This window comes from Petaurus breviceps, unplaced genomic scaffold (genome assembly GCF_028583685.1).
Source record: "Petaurus breviceps papuanus isolate PSGF00001 unplaced genomic scaffold, PetGlider_PUasm1.0 207, whole genome shotgun sequence".
NCBI lineage: Eukaryota > Metazoa > Chordata > Mammalia > Diprotodontia > Petauridae > Petaurus > Petaurus breviceps.
This window is the reverse complement of record NW_027185850.1, coordinates 1057674-1077938: the sequence shown is the minus strand read 5'-3', so window position 1 is coordinate 1077938 and position 20265 is coordinate 1057674. Positions and strand designations below refer to the sequence as shown.

The 20265-nt window shown below is 38.8% G+C and overlaps 1 long non-coding RNA gene across 1 annotated transcript in view; it reads right to left on the bottom strand.

The window, feature by feature from the left end:
• LOC138164771 (uncharacterized) overlaps window positions 1-19169 on the bottom strand; it is a 132132-nt gene extending 112963 nt beyond the window's left edge. Inside the window, exon 1 of the long non-coding RNA XR_011169170.1 lies at window positions 19063-19169. This is a non-coding gene — a long non-coding RNA (uncharacterized lncRNA). The remainder of the gene's footprint in view (window positions 1-19062) is intronic.
• Window positions 19170-20265: the final 1096 nt, after the last annotated feature.

Here is a 20265-nt window from a genome sequence, read left to right as displayed (position 1 = left end):
AAGATCTCCAAGAGGTTTACCTGACGCCTGTTTTGATACAATGCTTCCTTGTTGTGTGTGAATCTTTTCTTTTCTTTTCCCCACTCCTTATTGTCTTGGGAGAGAAATGTGTTCATAGAATGAGTTGAACAGTGCTCAGGGAGAAAAATAGATGCCTGGAGTTTTTAATCAAAATGGAGCCCCAGCAGAATTTGAATTCACAAACCTACTAAAGAGAAACAATTTATCCACCAGAATACACAGTCATTAGGTAAAAACTAAAGATGTTTATTTAATTAGCAATTGGAAGAATTCCATATTGTTTATGATTGCAATAGAAACATACTGAAAAAGTCAAAGCAAAATTAATAAGCTGTCTCATGTAAAAGTTGGTTTATTAATTTTAAAATGGCTTGAGAAAAGTCTGCAGAGCTCTTTTTTGTAGAGAAAGATTTACATACTGGAGAAAAGAGTCCTGTAAATTATGGGTTTAAACCAGATTTTTCTTTTTCATAACCTCAAAACATGAAGCAGAAAATCTGATCTTCCTTTGATTCTCAATAATAATAGTGAGAAGAACTGACACTGGTAAAGCACTTTTTTGCATTATCTCATTAAATCTCCATGAAATCCCTCTTGAAGTAGGCACCACATGTAATATTATTCCCATTTTATAAATGAGGAAACTGACCCTCAGAGAGGCTAGGTGACTTTCCTGTAGTCACAGACCTAGAAAATGTTAGAGACAGAGTTTGAACCTAAGTCCTAAATTACATAAGTTCCCAAATAAAGACTGAATAATCCTCCGCACCATGCCACATGTTACAAAAGTCAAGAAATGTGTTTGACATTAAAATAATCATACTTCAGTGTGCTGAGAACTTACCTGTTTTAAATTTCATGTATCACATGATTAAATCTAATCATTTAAATCTTATGACTAGCTTTGGGAAAATGGATTAAATTATTATGTTGTTGTTCAGTCATGTTTGGGTCTTTGGGACCTCATGGACTGTAGCATGCCTGATCGTTCTATCCTTCACCATCTACTGATGTCTGTCAAAGCTCATGGTTTTTTTCTTCCATGACACCATTTATCTATCTCCACCTCTTCTTTCCCCTTTTTCTTTTTACTTTCATTTGCCCCCCAACATCAGTCTTTCCCAACCAGTCCTGTCTTTTCAGTATGTGTCCAAAGTATGTAAGCTTCATCTTCAGCATTTGATTTTCCAGTGAATAGTATGAATTAATTTATTTAAGAATTGAGTGATTTCATCCACTCACTGTCAAAGGGACTCTCGAAAGTCTTCTCCAGCACCATAATTTGAAGACATGAATCCTTGGGCACTCAGTTTTTCATATATTTCAACTCACAACCATACATTGCTACTAGAAAAAATCATAACTTTGACTATATGGACTGGTGCCGGACCTTTTGTTTTGTTCTTTTGAGTCTTCTGTCCAGATTGGCCATAGCTTTCCTGACAAGGAGCAGGCATCTTTTAATTACATGGCTGCTGTCACCATCTGTAGTGATCTTTGAGACCAAGAATATCTTTCCAATTCTTCTCCCTCCATTTGCCAGGAAGTGGTGGGACCAGTTGCCAAGATCTTAGGTTCCTTTGCTTGTTTTAATGTTAAACTTCAAGTCAGCTTTTACTATCATAGGTATGCTTAATATCCTAGTTTAATGTAACAATGTTTTGTTTGATGAAAATTTTCAAATATGCGTTAAAATACTGATATTTCAAAGCCAACCATGTAAAGCAATTGAATGCAGCAAGGGAAGATATACTGCATATGTCTGAAGAGTAAAAAAAAAGTTCTAAGATTCAGAGTGTAAACAGCGATATGTATGTATGTGTGTATAGATATGCATGATATATATGTATATGTATACATATATGTATGAGATGTATATATGCATGATATACGTATACATATACGTATGATATGTATGTGAGTATATATGCATGATGTATACATGTATACATCTATGTATGTGTATATATGCTTGATATTTATATATGTGTTTATGATATGTATGTGTTCATGATATGTATATACACATATATGATATGTATGTGTGTCTATATGCATGATATTTATGTATATGTGTGATATGTATTGTGTATATATGCATGGTATGTATGTGTATACATATCTGTATGATATGTATGTGTATATATACATGATCTGTATGTATATGTATACATATATGTGTGATATGCAAATAGGACAGTTATTTTTGCTCAGGACTGCAATTTCTTTTTGCATTCATATCACGTTGTTAATTCAAACTGACTTTTAGTCCACTAAGGGCCCCAGATTCTTTTCAAACAAATTTCTATAAAGTCACACATTTTCCATACTATATTTTCAGAGTTGTTATTGTTTTAACAAAGCATAGAACTTAATATTTATCTCTAATAAAACTGATTGTTGTATGTGACTTCATTCCAGCCTCTAACTTTTTGGATCACCATTATGTGGTGCATGTTAGTTAACTCTCCCTACTTTTTTTTTCATTCACAAACTTAAGAAGCATGAGATAGATGACTATCAAAGTCATTGATAAAAATATTGAAGAGTGTCAAGGACAGATCTCTGGGACACTGCATTAGGAACTTACCTATGACTTTACTTTGATCTCTCAATTAGGAAGATCTCTTGTAATATTCCTCTAATACCTCTAAATCTACCCAATTGTATTTTAATCAAACTCAAATCTTTCTACTGTTAGCACAAGGTTATTATGAAAGAAGTTGGTTCAATGGTCCTGTTACCATACAGATCTACAATCTCTTTCAATGGTGTTCTCTTCTCTTACCAATCTGGCAATCTAATTTAAAACCAAAACAAACACAAACAATGAAATGAGTTAATCTACAATAACCCATGTTATGGACCCTTACCAAACAATTAGACATGTCTATTTCCAGAAGTGTATTTCCCTTTGAAATCAATTCTTTCATTTACCCCAGAATTGAATTCAAAATCAATAGTTTGAAGGATCCAAATATGGCTTCTCCCTCTATCAGAAATGTGGGACATTAGCTTGTCTCCAGATATATATTCAAAGATCACTGGCCAGGGTCCAGCAATCCTGCCAATGAGTTACTTTACTCCCTTGTGTTCTAAGTCCAGGGTGAACAGAATGAATTCATCGAGGGTAGCCTGTTACTCTCTCACAATTTCATTATAGCTTTTAGTTCAATATTTTAGTTCAATTTAGTTCAATATTTTCATTTTATCATCTCCACTGCCAAGACTTTCTCTGTTTCAAAGGGAAAACAGAACTAATATGAGTTTATTAGTTGACCCTTCTCTCAACTGCATATTATTATCATACCATCTATCCCAGGAAGGGGTGCTATCTATATTTTTATTACTTTTCCCCAATATTACTTTGTTCAGAAACTGCAAAGTTTTTTCATTGAGGTTTTCATCATTATGAACTTCAGATCATTCTATATTTGTGACTTCCTCATAATTTATCTGTGAGGTTATGGAACACTTAAAAACAATCCTATCCACTTCTTCAGATAATGCAGCTCTCACCTCCTCGACAGTCCGGTTCTCACCTCCTTGCAGGTCCACAGCTACTGAAGCTGCAAGAGGTAAGGAAAAGTTCTCTCCACAAAAGTCCTTGGCATTGTCAAATAGTTCAAAGCTAGAAACCTCTCTGGTTTAACATATGCAAATGAAATTAAAGAAGATATATTGGCATTCTTAGTCATTCCCTCCTAAGGCTCCCTCTAGTTTGAACAGGGAATAAAACACTGGACCTGGAGTCAGGAAGACCTGAGTTCAAAGCCATTCTTCAATATTTGACCCGCTGTGGGATCCTAGACAGAGACTTAACTGCTATCTGCCTTAGTTTCCTCATCTATGAATTTGGTATAATATTAATTCCTGTTACTTAAAGTTGTTGTAAGGATTAAATGAAATAATAATTATCCAAAAAAAAAAAAAACACTTAGTATAGTCCTTGGGTCACAGTGGATACTTAATGAAGGCTTGTTCCATTTTGCTCCCTCGCCCTTAAAGGCCAAAGGGTACTCTCATATGACTTGCAGCTGAAACCTTCCATCGGTGTTAGTTACTTTACTTCATTGGTCACTTTAGTTATGTCCAAATCTTCATACCACATTTGGAGTTTTCTTTGCACAGATTTTGAAGGCTTTTTTCATTTCCTTCTCCAGCTCATTTTACAGATGAGGAACTGAAGCAAACAGGGTTAAGTGACTTGCCCAGTGTAACACAGCTAGGAAGTGTCTGAGGCTGGATTTGAACTTGGGTATTGCTGACTCAAGGTCTAGGGTTCTATCTGCTGGGCCACCTTCCCGTCATGGAGTGTGATCTCCCAAACAGCATGGTCTTTTTGGCTTTTCTCTTTTCTTATCCAATGCATAGCGCACAGGAAATCGATCTCACATGCCTTTTTTTCTTTCCTTAATTGCCTGTATATTTATTTCTTCATTCCCCACTTTTACTTCCATCCATTTCTCTTTTTTTAATTAAATTGTATGTTTATTTTTGTTTACATCATTCATTTCCACAAAATTTTGTGTTATGAACTTTCTCCCCATCTTTCCCCTAACCACCACCCCAAAATAGCGATCCCACTGTATACCCCTCCCCCAATCTGCTCTCTCCTATATCCTCTCCCATTCCCCCTCCAACTTTCCAGTAGGGCAAGGGGGATCTCTATACCCCAGTGCTTTTATATCTTATTTCCCAGATGCATGTATAAAATAACAATAATTTTTTTAAACATTTGATTTTAGAACTTTGAATTCTAGATTCTTTCCCTTCCTCCCTCATCACCCACACTTACTGGGAAGATAAGAAACTCAATATAGGTTGTACACATGTAGCTATGCAAAACATCTCCATAGTGGATATATTGAGAAAGACTGACCATATTTCCCTCCATAATATCCTGCTCCCCACTTGTTCTATTCTCTACTTTGACCCTGTCCCTTTACAAACATGTGTGCTTCCAAATTCCCTCCCCCCCAACCTGCCCTGCCCTCCATCATCCCCTCTCTTATCCCCTTCCCCCTACTCTCCTATAGGGTGAGATATCCTATTTAGTGTATATGTCATTCCCTCCCTAATCCAAATTCAATGAGAGTAAAGTTGACCCATTCCCTTTTGCCTCCCTGTTCTTCCCCTTCATTGTAACAGTTTTACCTGAGCTCTTCTATATGGGATAATTTACCTTATTCTGTATCTCCCCAACTCCTCCTATTATATTCCTCTCTTACCTCTCAGTTTCAATGTAAGTATCATTTCTTCCCATTAAACTGGTCCTGTGATCTCTGTCTATGTATGCCTATACACATACAAACACACACTCACAAATGTGTTCATATGCCCATATACCCTACTTTGTACAAATATGCATGTATGTATACATATATATTTACATATATTTATATTCCCTTCAACTATTCTCATAATGAGAAAATAATGAGTTATGTAAGTTAAAACTATCATTTTCCAGGTAGGAATATAAATAATTTGACTTTGATAAGTTCCTTATGATTTCTTTTCCCTGTTTACCTTCTCCTGCTTCTCTTGATTCTTGTATCTGAATGTCAAATTTTCTGTTCAGCTCTGGTTTTTTTAAACAAGAATGCTTGGAAGTTCTCTATTTCATTGAATGACCATATTTACCCCTGAAAAATGATACTCAGTTTTGCTGGGTAGGTGATTTTTAGTTTTAATTCCAGCTCCTTTTACTTCCAGAATATCATACTGCAAGCCTTTAAATCCCTCAGTGTAGAAGCTGCCATATCCTGTGTTATCCTGATTGTGTTTCCACAATATTCAAATTGTTTATTCTTGACAACTTGTAATATTTTCTCCTTGATCTGGGAACTCTGGGACTTGACTATAATATTCCTAGGAGTTTTCTTTTTGAGATATTTTTCAGGAGGTGCCTGGAAGATTCTTTCAACCTCTATTTTGCCCTCTGGTTCTAAAACATCAGGGAAATCTTCCTTGAGAATTTCTTGAAGGATGATTTATAGGTTCTTTTTTTGATCATGGCTTTCAGGTACTCCAATAATTTTTAAATTATCTCTCCTGGATCTATTTTCAGGTCAGTGGTTTTTCCAATGAGATGTTTCACAATGCCTTCTATTTTTTTCATTTGTTTGGATTTATTTAATAGTATCTTGATTCCTCATAAAGTCACTAGCTTCCATTTTATCCAATCTAATTATGAAGCAATTATTCTCTTCAGCGAGCTTTTGAGATTTTTTTTCTGGAAAATTTAGCTTTTTAAGGCATTCTTCTTCTCATTGGCTTTTTTAAGCTTCTTTTGCCATTTGAGTTAGTCTGTTTTATAAGGTGTGGTTTTCTTCAGTCAGGTTGTTGACTCTTCATGGTTTTTTTTTTTTTTTTGCATCACTCTCATTCCTTTTCCCAATTTTTTCCTCCACTTCTCTTATTTTGTTTTCAAAATCCTTTTAAAGCTGCTTTATGGCTTGGAACCAGTTCATATTTTTATTGGAAGCTTTGGTGCAGGAGTTCTGACTTCACTGGTTTCCTCTTGTTCAAGTTTTGATCTTTTTTTTGCCCCCTAAAAAGGAATCCAAAGTTGGATTGCTGTTATTGCTTTGCTCCCTTTGCTTGCTCATGCTGCCACTCAGTTTTTTAACTTTTGAGTCTTTTGCCACAGTAGAACTCTGCTTCCAGAGAGCTTTGCCCAAATGGCTGAGATTTTTACAGCTGCTGGAGCTATTAGTTGGCTGCCCTCTATGAAGCCTCCACTGACTCTGGCACCTGGTCACCCACCCCAGGACCTACACCCTAGACAGTAATACAGATCCAAGCAGGTTAAAGCTAGAGTGATTAACCCTCAGAATGGTTGCTTGGTCCCCCTACAATCTGTAGGCCAGGAGCTCTGAAGCAGCCTTGTAGTGGCAGCTGCACAGCTGCTGTGCCTCAGCCACTTCTCACTTGGCGGGTGGGGGGGAGCAGAGGCCAGACTGCTCTCTTGAACCCCCTGTCCCCAAAGTCCACTGATCTCTCCTTTCTCTTTGGCATTTATGGATTGACAGATCTGGAAAATGCCACAGCTACTGGTGATCCACTCTCCAGAATTCCCTCCAGCCATGGCTGATTGGGCCACCTTGGGGCTAAAATCATGGGCCCACCCAGGGCTGGGCTCTGCTTCCAGTGCACTGCAATGGACCATTCTTGCCAACCTGCTGGGCTGTCTTCATTTGGAGGTTTGTTACTTTCTGTCATTTTGTGGGTTGTGTAGCTCTAAAGTTTGGTTAGAGTAATTGTTATAGATATTTGAGGTGGTTATAGGGGAATCCAGGGAGTTTTCCTGCTTCTCCACCACCATCTTGGCTCCTTCCCCCATGTCTTTTATTTATAAGTTGGTTGCTTATGTGCTTTTACATTGACCTCTTTGGATATTTTTTCTATTTTCTTTCTTAAATAATTATAATTGCCATGAGAATTTCTATAATACATATATATATAATATAAGAACTATATGTCTAATATAGATAGATATAGATATAGTTATAGATATATGAATAGATTGATGGATGGATGGATGGATGGGTGGGTGGGTGGGTGGGTGGATCGATGCATGGATGGATGGATAGATGGGTGAATTGGTGGATGGATTGATAGATGGATGGATGGGTGGTGGGTGGATTGATGGATGGATGGGTGGGTGGGTGGATACTACAGATTCCTCTGTAGCCAAGACTAAGAATGATTTAGATAAGTGGGAAAAGTAAAAATTGAACAAAAATATTGATATAAATTAATAGGAGAGAATCCCTCAATGCACAGAACTTTTTAAATGACATGTACAGAAGACAGAAGCAAGAGTAGGTAAAGGAAGATGTTTTCCAAAAGTCACTTAACCCTGTTTGTGTTGGTTTCTTCATCTGTAAAATGATCTGTAGAAAGAAATGCAAAACACTCTGGTAATCTTTGCCAAGAAAACCTCCAATCAGGTCATGAAGAGTTGGAAACAACTGACACAATTGAACAACAACATCAACATTCTAAAGACAGAAACATACAATGAGAAGAACTTGGAAGCAGCCAACAGGCCGGCTGCGAGGAGCCATCAGTACCATTTTCATGTCATCATCAAGGACTCCAATGGGTGGCTTGATGGCTCTGTCTTTTCTCCTGTGCTGTTAAGTATTTCTATCACTGGGTTGGATACAGCTTTATATTACATCCTTATCGAATCTAGATGACACAAGACTAGAAGAATAGTGAACCAGCTGAACTGGAGAGAGGGCGCAGTGAGGGAGAGCGCGGTGAGATCTGGAGCCTAGAATTATAGGGCAAATCCAATAAAGCATGATAGAATATGAGGACAATTTAAATGTCCGAGTTGTATTTAAAAATCAATTTCAGAGATAGAAGCTTGGTGAGGCATGACTAGATAACAGTTTTGCTGGAAACCCTCTGGGAATTCTAGTGGACTGTTCATTCACCATGATCCAACAGCATGGCATGGCAACTTAAAACACAGTGGGACCTTAGCCTGCATAAAAGGAACTACTCTGTCCATAATAGGTAAAGTGGAAAAAAATAGGAAAAATCACCTTTTACTTGACCTTGGCTGAACAAGATCTAAGCTAGATTTTAGGAAGAATATTGATAAACTGGAGAGAATGGCACAGAAAGTGACACATATGACGAAAGAAGCTGAGATCATATTTCCTGAAGATATGCTAAATGAATTAAGTGACACTTAGTTTAGAACTTCTTTGTACCCTTGCCCAAAAAAAGGTTAGAGGGGCCATAATTCTTTTCTTCAAGTATCAGAAGAGCTTTTATGTGGAAAAAGGACTTAATATACACACATATATAACTATATACAATTATACATGTGTTAACATGTATAATACATGCACACATACTAGAAGGTATGTATAAAACTAAGAACTAAGCACTGAACAGGGGTGAGGAAACTGCAACCTTGAAGACACATGTGGTTTTGAGGTTGCAGGTTTCCCACCCCTCACCCAGGTATTTCAGAAAGGCATAGTTTATCTTTAAATTAGGAAGGAAAAAACATCCTTAAAAATAGAGATAATAATTCTAATAATACCTAATTATTATTACTAAAGATCTCCAAAATTGCAATGGACTGCCTCATGAAGTGGCAAGTGTCCTCTATCAGAGTTCTTCAAACACAGGCTTCACACCAATCAGGTTGAGGAGAAAACATTGTTGTTCAGGAACATGTTGTACTAGATGACCACTTCAGTCCATTATGATGCTTAAATTCTGTGATTCTTTGAATTCATGATATACTGTTAAAGCCTAGGATGGACTTCTATCTCCAAACTATTTGAAATATGCTTTTCTCAAGTAAAGAATTTATTTGGTGCACCCCTCACTTCTTTCATGTCAGTCCAAAGATAGAATGGTCTCTTCACCCTTGTAACTTTAGGAAACAATCATTTTGATTTCCTCATTCCCCAGCTGCACTCCTGTGTATCTCCACCATGCTCTCTGGAATCACATTAACCCAGTCATGATTACATGAACCTGAAGTTCATACTTCCTTAGTACCTTCTTCTCCCTTGGATGAAAAACACTGGATGGTGGAGGGAGAGCAGCAGAGTAAGCTTCTCCCAGATGCCCCATTTAACTAGGGCTTCTAGGGAAGCCATCTCTTTTTTTTCCCCACCCATCTGCACTGTGCTGGACTTCATCATACTCTCCCACCCTTTCAGCTTCTTTTAATGTATGGTTTTCCTCCATTAAGCCATGAGCTCCTTTAGGGCAAGGACTGTTTTCCCCCTTTGACTGACTTGTTTTCTTTCTTATTGTTTACAAAAAGTCACATCAGTGAAATGGCTTGCTTCCACACTAAATAGCTTCATTCAAGTCTTTATCCTACTTTGGCCACACAAAGAGTGGCTCAGTTCTGTGCAACACAGTTTGGAGGGTGGATGGCACACTAAAACTTGGGCAAAAGAAGGCAAAAAATATTGTGAAATGACATGAAATTATGGCATGGGAAAATGATTGGGAGGACATGGGATTGTTCATTTAGGATGACAGGACATTGAGTAGCACCAAAAAAGTTGGGTACAAATATTACAAAGGCACCTATAGATAGTAGGAAGAGTTATATTATTTGTTACTTCAGAAGGCAGACCTATAAACACTGGGTGGGGATTAGAGACATATTTCAACTCCACTTAAGAAATTCCCGAACATTAGAGCTATCCCGAAATGGAACAGGTTCCTGCATGTGTCTCCTGTTTCTGGAAGTATTCATTGACAAACGGCCAATTCTAAGGGCTGTCATGCTATGAGTATGTTAATAGTCTCCTAATTTGTCTTCTTTCCATCACTACCCCATTATTTCTTTCCCTTTCATAGGGTACTGCCAGATAATTCTTGCTTAAGCAAAGCCCTGAAAACATCATGCTCCTACTCAAAAAACTTGAGTTGATCTCACTCTCCAGCCAGAACACCTGGAAAACTACTTTCCCTGTTAGTGAAGGTATCCTATGATGTGGTCTCGATGGACATTTTTTGCCAAGATCCCAGAATATGCTACCCATCAACTTGGAACATTCACTTTTTTCAATTTAATTTATTTTAAACTTAAATATTGAAGTAAGCTTAATAATAAGTCCATAATAATAAGAAGAAACATTATAAATTTAAATAGAAAATAATAAAAGAAAAGAGGCATTGTCATGTGCATAGCAGAAAATGAGAGGATTCAAAATATACAGCAAGAAATTTCCATTTCAAGAAAGACTATATAGTAAGTACTACTGAATGTGTTCAGAGTTGTTCATCCTTTCTTTGCTTCCTTATAAGTTTTCTTTTGTTTTCTGCTGTCTGCTCCTCACTTTGATCACCCTCCCCCTTCTTCCCCCTCCCCAAAGGCTACAATTAGACACTGATATATCTATATCTACATATGTCTTTCTATACATATATGTATATATATCACTCATATATATACATATCATATATAGTGTGTGCATGTGTGTATACATACACTTTTAAACACACGTATATACATATGCACACATGTATTTAGATATCTATAATCATATTCACATATATATTCATATCCTTTCCATGCATCTATGCAAGACCATACTATACTTGCTTGTCCCCTGTTCCTCTGAGGGTAGATAACATCTTCCTTCATAAGTCCAAGTCTTCCCACAGCAATATTCCAACCTTATATTCTCTAGTAATTTTAAATAGTCTAAAGCAATATTGATTAGTATGGTTGACATATAGTGTAGTTTCCCTGTTTTTATCTTTAGATTGTCTGTTTTAGCTGTATCTTTGTCTGGGATCATGATTACTGACTTCTGCTTTTTTCCTTAATAATTACTACTACTGATCTTTATTTTATGTTTCTGTATATCTCTTCTTTCTGATCCCCCCTGACTCCTCTACTGCTACCTTGTCCTCCTTTTACTTAACTCATCCCCCTCCAAAGATCCTTCACGTATCCTTTCGCCTCCTGACGTTTCCTTCTCCATCAATCTAGACTTCCTTTTATACACTGCCTTTATCCTATTCCCTCACCCTCTTTTTCCTTTATAAATTTAGAAGATGTTCATTCCTTTCTAAATGTATCTATTGTTCTCTCTTTAAACAAGATCTGATGTTCAAAGGGCTCCCTCTAAAAAGCTCTTCACCCTCACTATTCCTATTTGTTTTTTTTTTTTTAATTTAGAAGAATTTGGAGAAAGTAGTTTCAGTGAAATGATAATGTTGGAAGCCAGATTGTAAGGGGTTCAGAAGATAATGAGAGGAGAGAAAATAGAGGTACCAATTGCAGGCTGCCTTTTTGAGGAATTTAGTTTAAAAAGTTCAGAAGAGAAATAAGACTACAGTAGGGTGGCAGAATCAGAGTAGGGGAGACATGGCATGCTTGTAGGCAGTAGGAAGTGAGCCAAGAAAGACAGAGAGAGAGAGAGAGAGAGAGAGAGAGAGAGAGAGAGAGAGAGAGAGAGAGAGAGAGAGAGAGAGAGGGAGGGAGGGAGGGAGGGAGACAGAATAAGTGAAATGGTGGGGAAGATAGAACAAGCAATCTGTTGAAGTAGATGGGATGCAATAGGATCACTTGAACAGATGGAGAGGCCAGCTATGGCAAGGACTAAGGTTATCTCATCATGTGAAATAAGGTAAAGTATGCTAAAGTGTCAGAAAGTATCTGAGTGATAGGAGATGAGCAAGAGAGGATTTCATTGGGAATGGCCTCGGTCTTTTATTTTTTTCTGTAAAATATATGGCAGGGTTTCCACTGAGAGATTGGGGGTGGGGAAGGGAGAGCCAAAGGAAGTTTCAGGAGGGGAACAGTGAGCTTCTTTGGAGATTGGGATAGTGAGTTGATAAGGGAGGTATACTAGAATTTCCTAGAAATAAATTGAGGGCTCAGTTGAGGTTATATAACATAAAACTGCAGTGAACCCAGTCAGAAGGGTTGTGTTATTTTTTTTCCCCTTCACGCAACGTCACATGTGGAAGGATGATGGCAAAGAATGGTGGGAGTGATACAAGCCTGATGTTTCACTAGGTGTAATTGCTGATATAATAAGGGAGCTAGTGATTTAAGAGGAGAGGACAGTGTAGAGTTAAATTGGTTCACCAAGGAGTCAAAATGGGGAGAAGAGGAGAGAGTGGCTAGGGCAAGTGAGATGACTTGGGAGAGGATTAAGTTATCAGGGCTTTGGAGGCAATACTGCAAACGAAGTGTAGGTTTATGTAAGAGAAATCAGAGGAATTGTTGAAAGATAAATAGATTGTGATCAGAAAATGGTATTTCCAAATTCTTGAAGGTGGAGGTGGTATATTTGTGGATGATGGCAAGATTGAGGGTATGGCCATCTGTGTATGTGGCTAAGTGGAATAGAGAATTAGCTCATGGGAGAAAAGTAAGTTGAACTGGCTGATTAGGGCAATTGAGGAAGACTCTTATCTATCCATCTATCTGTTTGGCATCTATCTATCTATGTGCATCCTTGCTGAAATCTCCTAGTTTGAAGGAAAGAATTGGGGAGGAAAGAAAAAAAATTAAGGCAGGTAAATGAATCATCGAAGAAGGAAAGGGAAGTATGTGGTGGTTTGTAGACAAAGGCTACCAGAATTTTGATAGTGTTACCTCAAAGGAAAAGAAATTACTGGGTGGGAAAAAAATTAGGGGCAGAGCAGCTAGGTGGCACAGTGAATAGACCACCAGCCCTGGAGTCAGGAGGTTGTGAGTTCAAATCCAACTTCAGACACTTAACACTTATTAGCCATGTGACCTTGAGCAAGTCACTGTTAAGTTGGGGTTACTCAATTGCCATGCCTCCCCCCCTCCAAAAATCCAAAAAAAAGAGGTTACTGGGTGAAGAAAGAAAGCAGAGAACCTGAAAGTGGCAATGGAGAATAACAACACCCACACCTCAACCATGAGCTATGGAGAATGAGTTAAAGTGTAGCCAATACTAAAAAGGAGAACCAGGTAGCCTGTGTTATCAGGGAAAAGTCAGGCTTCAGTAAGAGCTAGTAAATGGAAGGAGTGGGAGAGGAATAGCCTAAGATGAAGGGAGGTTGTTGCCTATGGAGCAGGGATTCCAGAGGACATAGGGGAAGTTTTGGGTGGAACAGTATGAAACTTTGGGGAAATGAGGAGTTAAGTGGTAGTGGGTGTGGAGGAGGGTTTGAATAATGATCTACAAGAGTTCAGATTTCCCCAGATGGGAAGAGCATGAGAAGGCATGAGAATGTTCCTCATTGAGAGGAGGGTGACATTCCTCTACCCTCCAAAGATAGGCACAGCTGGAGATGGGAGCCCTGAAGAATAAGGGGGGTTTGTTCTTCTGGACACTGGAGCTTCTTTACATACCAGTTGGGAAATTGGTCTGTCAGCAGGAGGTAGAAGATGCCTTGTACTGATCCGCATAGAAGTGGCTGCCCTGGTTCAGTTGGAAGATGCCTAGCCTATCCCCGAGCAGCCTTTCCTCAGGGAATACAATGTGTTGAGAGATGGAGAATTCAGGGTACTAATTGAACCAATAGTAGATTTTCCCTCTTGCATCACTGCACTGATACTAATACCCCCACAACTTTCTATTTCAGTGATGAAAACATATAAACTACCTGTATGGTAACTAAATTTGCCTTCTCTTTTTAAAGCCATTGGGTGCAATGAAGATGCAGTTTGAGGCAAAGGTTATTAGCCTGATAATTGCAAAGCTTATGGGAAGCAGAAAAATGTTGATCAGGATATTAAAATAATTTCCACTAAAACTGATGAGTATGTCAAAGGGAGACTTCTTAGAGGTCTGAATATGCCTTGGTGCAATAAAGTTTAAAAGGAAAAATAAAGATCAGCCTTCTCCCGAAACTCTTTCTTTCTTTGACTGATGGGGAAACATGATTTTAAAGACTTGCTTTTTGGCCAATGCACTTAGAAATGGGAAATTAATGGACTTGGAAAGCAAATATTTTCCTTGTACAGTGCACGTTTATGGAGTTTATTTATTTACTCCACATCGGCCATGGGTATATTAAAACCTCTAGGTACTACTCAGTATTCTTTTGTAACTACCATCCTATGATAAATTTCACCTCAAATTCAGAACAGTCAAAAAAAGCAAGAAATAGAAAACTGAATGAAACATATTTTACCCACACTACAGAGCCATTGGAAAGTACATTGATGCCAACATTATAGCCTGAGATATTAAACATGCTCACCCCTTTTTGATCACAGTCCGTAAATGATACAAAACATAGTGAGAAAGTTAACAGAACACAAATTCTCTTATTCCATTTCCTTTCTTAACTAGAGATTTCCAGGTCACTCTGCTTTTCATACCCTTTGGAAAGGTTATCAATAATAAAGGAACATATGTGGGCTTATAACAGTTGATTATAGAAGAAAGATCTGTCGCTGTTTTGATGAAGGGTACTATAGATTTATGAAGAATTCATGCCATGGTACTTCTGTGTCTGACTTTAGAATTACATGAAGATGTACTCTTTTTTGTTCCAATAATCCATAACTCAAAACCTGGGAATAAATAGTGGTATTCAAAATTTCCCAACCTGATTCACCAATATCTGGGTGGCCCGGACTTTGTAGGCAGCCAGAAATAATGAGAAGATCAGAATAATAGTTACAACTCTCAAAGGTACTAGTGACAGGACAATGGAAAAGTCATTTAATCACCAATGCAAGATCAGAACAGATGATAGCAAAATGAAGGAGGGTCAGGAAATATGCATCAGAACAGGAGAGGACAAAGACTTGTTGTGAAATGGACAGGCAGAGAGAAATGACCCCAAGCCAAGTCAATTCTGAGCATTAGTTTATTAAGCTGATGAGTGACAGTCTCCCAAGGAAACCTTAGGAGAACTGCCCTGACCATAGGGAATATTTAAAGTCAAAAACCCGCAAAAATAGGTGTGGGAAATAAAGTTAATCTTCTGGGAACTAAAGTTAGTCTGACAATGGTAGATAAGCACATCCGTTGTAGCCAGGCCTTGGTCTGGACAGTTGTATAGTCCTTGCCCTGATTTATTGTGGGACCTAGATGTCCAGGATCATTCTGACATCTTATCAGGAACTATGGCTAGGTCTGTTTCTCACAAGAGAGGGCCTCCTGGCTAAGCACGTACGAGTTCAGGAGGAATTCAGTAATTTTCCAAACTTGTTACATACAGGGGCTTAATATATGAGGCCATGGGCATTTCAACCCAAACCTTAAGGGGGCAGCCCCTCAGGAAGAGGGGCCAATTGAGGAAGATGCCTCCCACTAAAGGGAAAAACCCATCTGGGGAGACCTCTCCCCCTTTAGGAAGATACCCACTGGCTAGGAGAGGTTAGGGATTCTTATGGAGTAAAACCAGTTGTGAGCTGAGAGATGAGGTAACCAGGGAGACTCAGGCATTATCTATTCCATTGTTCATCCTCAGGGGGAGGTGCTGAGGCACCCCCAGTTAGCTTCAGTATTTCATTGACTAGTCTACTTGAATCTCATTGTCTCCTAAAGTGGCTTTAAGTGGCACTTGAGATAATGGGCTTCTCATCGACCAGTCTGTTTGAATCTCATCACTTTCCTGGGGAGTATACAGGATATTCTGGAGGATCAGCATCTCTGATATGAAGGCTCCTGAACTCTTATCAAGGCTGCTCTTCTACCTCTTCAGTACGCCAATGACCCAGCTTTCACTTATGGCTCCCAGAAGTTGTCCTTTGCAAAGTGACCACACCCCAGTCAACTGTTCTGGCAAATGGGCTAAAGCAAGTGGATGGTAACCAGTAGTGCATAAGGCCATCAGTGAGTTAAGGCTTTCTCTGCTCCAAGCATGTTAAGTCTTCTGGCAGAATGGGTAGATGAGAACCATTCGTTTCAATGTCCACAAAGAAGCAAGGTGGCTGAAGCAGGTGCTGCAGAGCTGTTCGAACTTGGTTAAACACTGAAGATGCCAAATTCAAGATGCAAATTCATCCCCTGTGTCCTGAGCCATTCCCAGTCATCCTGACTTCGCTCTTGCCACTGGACTTTGATGACCGAGGAAGAGAGAGTAAGGGTGAATATTTTGTGCAACTGTGCCTCAGTCAAATCTAATGCATGCACAAATCAAGAATCAACTATACTACTGTGACTAGTACCACCACCACCACTACTACTACTACTATGACTAGTACTACTACTACTACTGTGACTAGTACTACTACTACTACTACGACTACAACTATGACTACAACTCATATATTTACTAAAATGTAAACTATCTATAAGCAAAGTCTGACTGAGATAAAATAAAGCAGGCTAAGCCGTCCCTATTTTAGGAGACTATGACATTCATAGGACATTAGTGACCTATAAAGAGATTTGCAGACTGCTTAAGTCCCTAATTTTTGCTGTTGTTTCTAATGTTAACTGTTTTCTAGACACATCTCCTTTATTCTATATTGCATGCATACATGTAAACATGCAATAATTGTATGCACACATGTGTATATGTATGTATGTGTATCCAGCACACATAGAGCTACACACATGCATGTAGATAAGCTCATCGCCATATGTGTGAACAACCTTGCATGTATACCCATGCGTGTATATATAAATTATGTACATAAGTATGTGTACTTACACATATGTGTATGCATTTACACCCATGCATGTGTCTGGGTGCATGGAAACATGTTTATATGCATGTTCAAGCTGCATATGTATGCATATGTGGAATTATAAAGTATTTACATGTGACTACCTAGAGAGATGGAAGATAGATAATAGGTAGACAGACAGACAGATGGTGACTGCACCTGTGGTTTCACTGGGACAGAAAAGTCCCAGGTGACCAAATACCCTGCACTGATGCAGATGACACATCCTCTCCAGTTCTCAGTCTAGAACAGTATCTGAAGCACTGAGGCCTCATTGGACATCCTACAGCTAGAATGTGTCAGACACGACCTGAAGCGTTCCTAGCTCTCAGGCCATGCACTAACACCAGCTTTGACTGTCAAAACACACTTGATATCACTTAGCTTAATGTCACCTTTGAATCTCACAGCCATACAACTTTCTCTTGGCCCAAGTTCTTGATCAGAATAGTAAGAAGTAGAGGCTGAATGAAAGAAAGATCCTGGTAGCCTTCCACTAGTGATGGTCCATGTTGCCAATTGCTTCCTTTCTTCATCAAGGGACCCAATCGATTAATTCAGAATCCTCCTAAAGATCCTGATTGCCCAGCCCATCTTGAGGAACACCCTCTCCTCCACCTTTCAGTCAAACAAAGTGGTTACATTGTTAGAAGGATAGACTGGAAGCCAAAAAGACATTATCCAATACTGAATTTGACATTTCCTGATTGTATGGCCATGAACAAGTAACTTCATTTTCTTGAACCTCAGTTTTCCTCATCTTTAAAATGTTGCTATCATTTGTAATACAAGGTTTTTGTGAGACTCAGGTAAGAATCTATATGCCAAGTATTTTGTAAGTTATTATTGCACAAATGCCATGTAATATTATTTTCTAGGATGGGAGAGATTTTGTCAGATATCCCAGGAAACTCAGGCACACTATGTCTGTTACTGTTATCATTCTGTTAACACTTGCCACAAAAAGAAATACTATTAGTTCGGCATGACTTCTTCTTGATGAGCCCATACTGACTCAGTGACTGCTACTTTTCTCTCTAAAACCTTACAAACTAGACCATTTATAATACTTTCCAGAATTGTCCAAAGAATCAAAGTCAATATTAATAACTTAAAATTTGAAGACTACTCCATTTGTATTTTTAAAGTACACTTGCCCTTCTCCAGGCCTGTGGTATAACTCATCCTGTCCATTCCTCCCTCCCCCCAAAAAATCATCAAGATCTTTCCAGATTTCAGTGTGTAAATGTTCTTCATCCTGTGACTTGGAAGTCATTAGGGACATTTGGCACTCTCTCACTCTCCCCTAGTTTATAGTTAGGTCCAATTCTCTGTAACTATTTTTATGTACCTGGAAGTTCAAAGATTGTTTTCAGTCAAAACCAAAGAAGCAAGTAAAGGGTGTGTGTCTCTGTTTTCTCTCTGCCATCTGCTAGTCTTATGCCTTCCACCCTTCTTTTCCTCTATAGAGCTTTCTAAAAACCTTTTTTCCCCCTTACCATTTGTAGCAGCAAGCACCCCAAGCGTCCTCAGGGTTTGCAGCTACCACAGGTTCTTGGATCTGCTTTGCTAAAGGAAAGCAACTCAAATGGGTTAACAAGCTTACTTTAATCAGTCAGACATATATCATTTACCTTGTTCAGGAGAAAAGGTCAGCACCCTGAACCTCAAAGTATACAGGCATAATTATCAAGACAGAAACATCAAGTAGACAGATTTCCAAACTGTCCAACCATTACATCCATACCCAGTCAACATCTGGGTTTCCACATTCTGGGTTTTTCAAAGCCGGGGGACTCTCAACAACGGCTTCCCAGAATTCAGATCAAATCACAGAACATTTCTCAAAGTGAGTCCCAAAAACAAAGCTACACATCAGGGCTTATATAGCCTTCTCCTGGCTCAGAGAATGTAACAACCTTATTGACTCACTGGCCAATCAAGAAGTATCTACTGAAAAACAAGCCTCCCCCACCCCAGGCTTCAGGTGCACATTAGCCTAGGGGCAGGGAAGATCTTCAAAATTTACATTCTTATTACACCATTGAAGACCAACCTTTCATTTTGAGCTGGGTTCATTAGAGGTCAGTGCACATGAGTTGACCTTCTCATTGGACTATCCCACTCTGTTTCATTAACCCTTAGTTCCTGACATGGTAACTGCACATACTTTGTGATCTTGCTCTATCTCTGAGCCCTTCCAATGTGAGTAATCCCCTCAGTGGTGCAGATGGCACTATTGCAATTCCCTTTTATCTGATGTGAATTTTGTGGATATTGTATTTTCAATTGTTCACAAATGCTTCGCCCAACATTGTAGAGACGTTCCTCCTCATGGCATGATGTGGCATTGCTGCGAATGGAGAACCTCGGTTAGCACTGATATAACTCAGTGCTCAGCCATGCCACTCTCTGATTTCATCATTTACCCTGATTCTCCTGTGCAGCTTCAATTTGGAAATAACTTACAATCTCCTCACTGCCCCCACATGCATCTCCACTGCATTTTAAGCAACCCCCAACTCAAATCCCTGGGGAACTGACATTCTATTATTCAGAGTCACATAAAATTACACAAAAAAACATGATATTGTTTAAAAAAAGATGAACTGTCATTCCAGGGAGAACCTTGGCCCATGAAAAGTACTGACCATTTTCAAGAAAGATACTCAGAATATACTCCTACACTTGATCAACTCTGGGTCCAGCTTAGTGACTCTTAAAGACATATTTGCTAATAAACCAAGATTGGTGGTTGTCTGTTAAACTACATAGCTATTATGATAAGAAGTACCATCCAGGGGATGGAGACAAGATGGAAGTTTAGAAGTAGGAAAAATCTGTATGGCCCCTCCATAACCACCTCAGATACCCATAAAAATGACACTAAACAAACTTTAGAGCTGCAGAACCTACAAAGTGACAGAGAGAAACAGAACTCCTGCTGAAGACAGCCCAGCATGCTGGCAAGAAGGGTCCATCACAGCATGCTGGGAGCTGAGTCCAGCCCCATGTGAGTCTGTGGTTTTAGCCTCAGGGTGGTCATGACCAAGCCTAGCTGGAGAGACTTCTGGCAAATAGATCACCAAAAGTTGTGATGGTTTCCAGATTTATCAATGCAT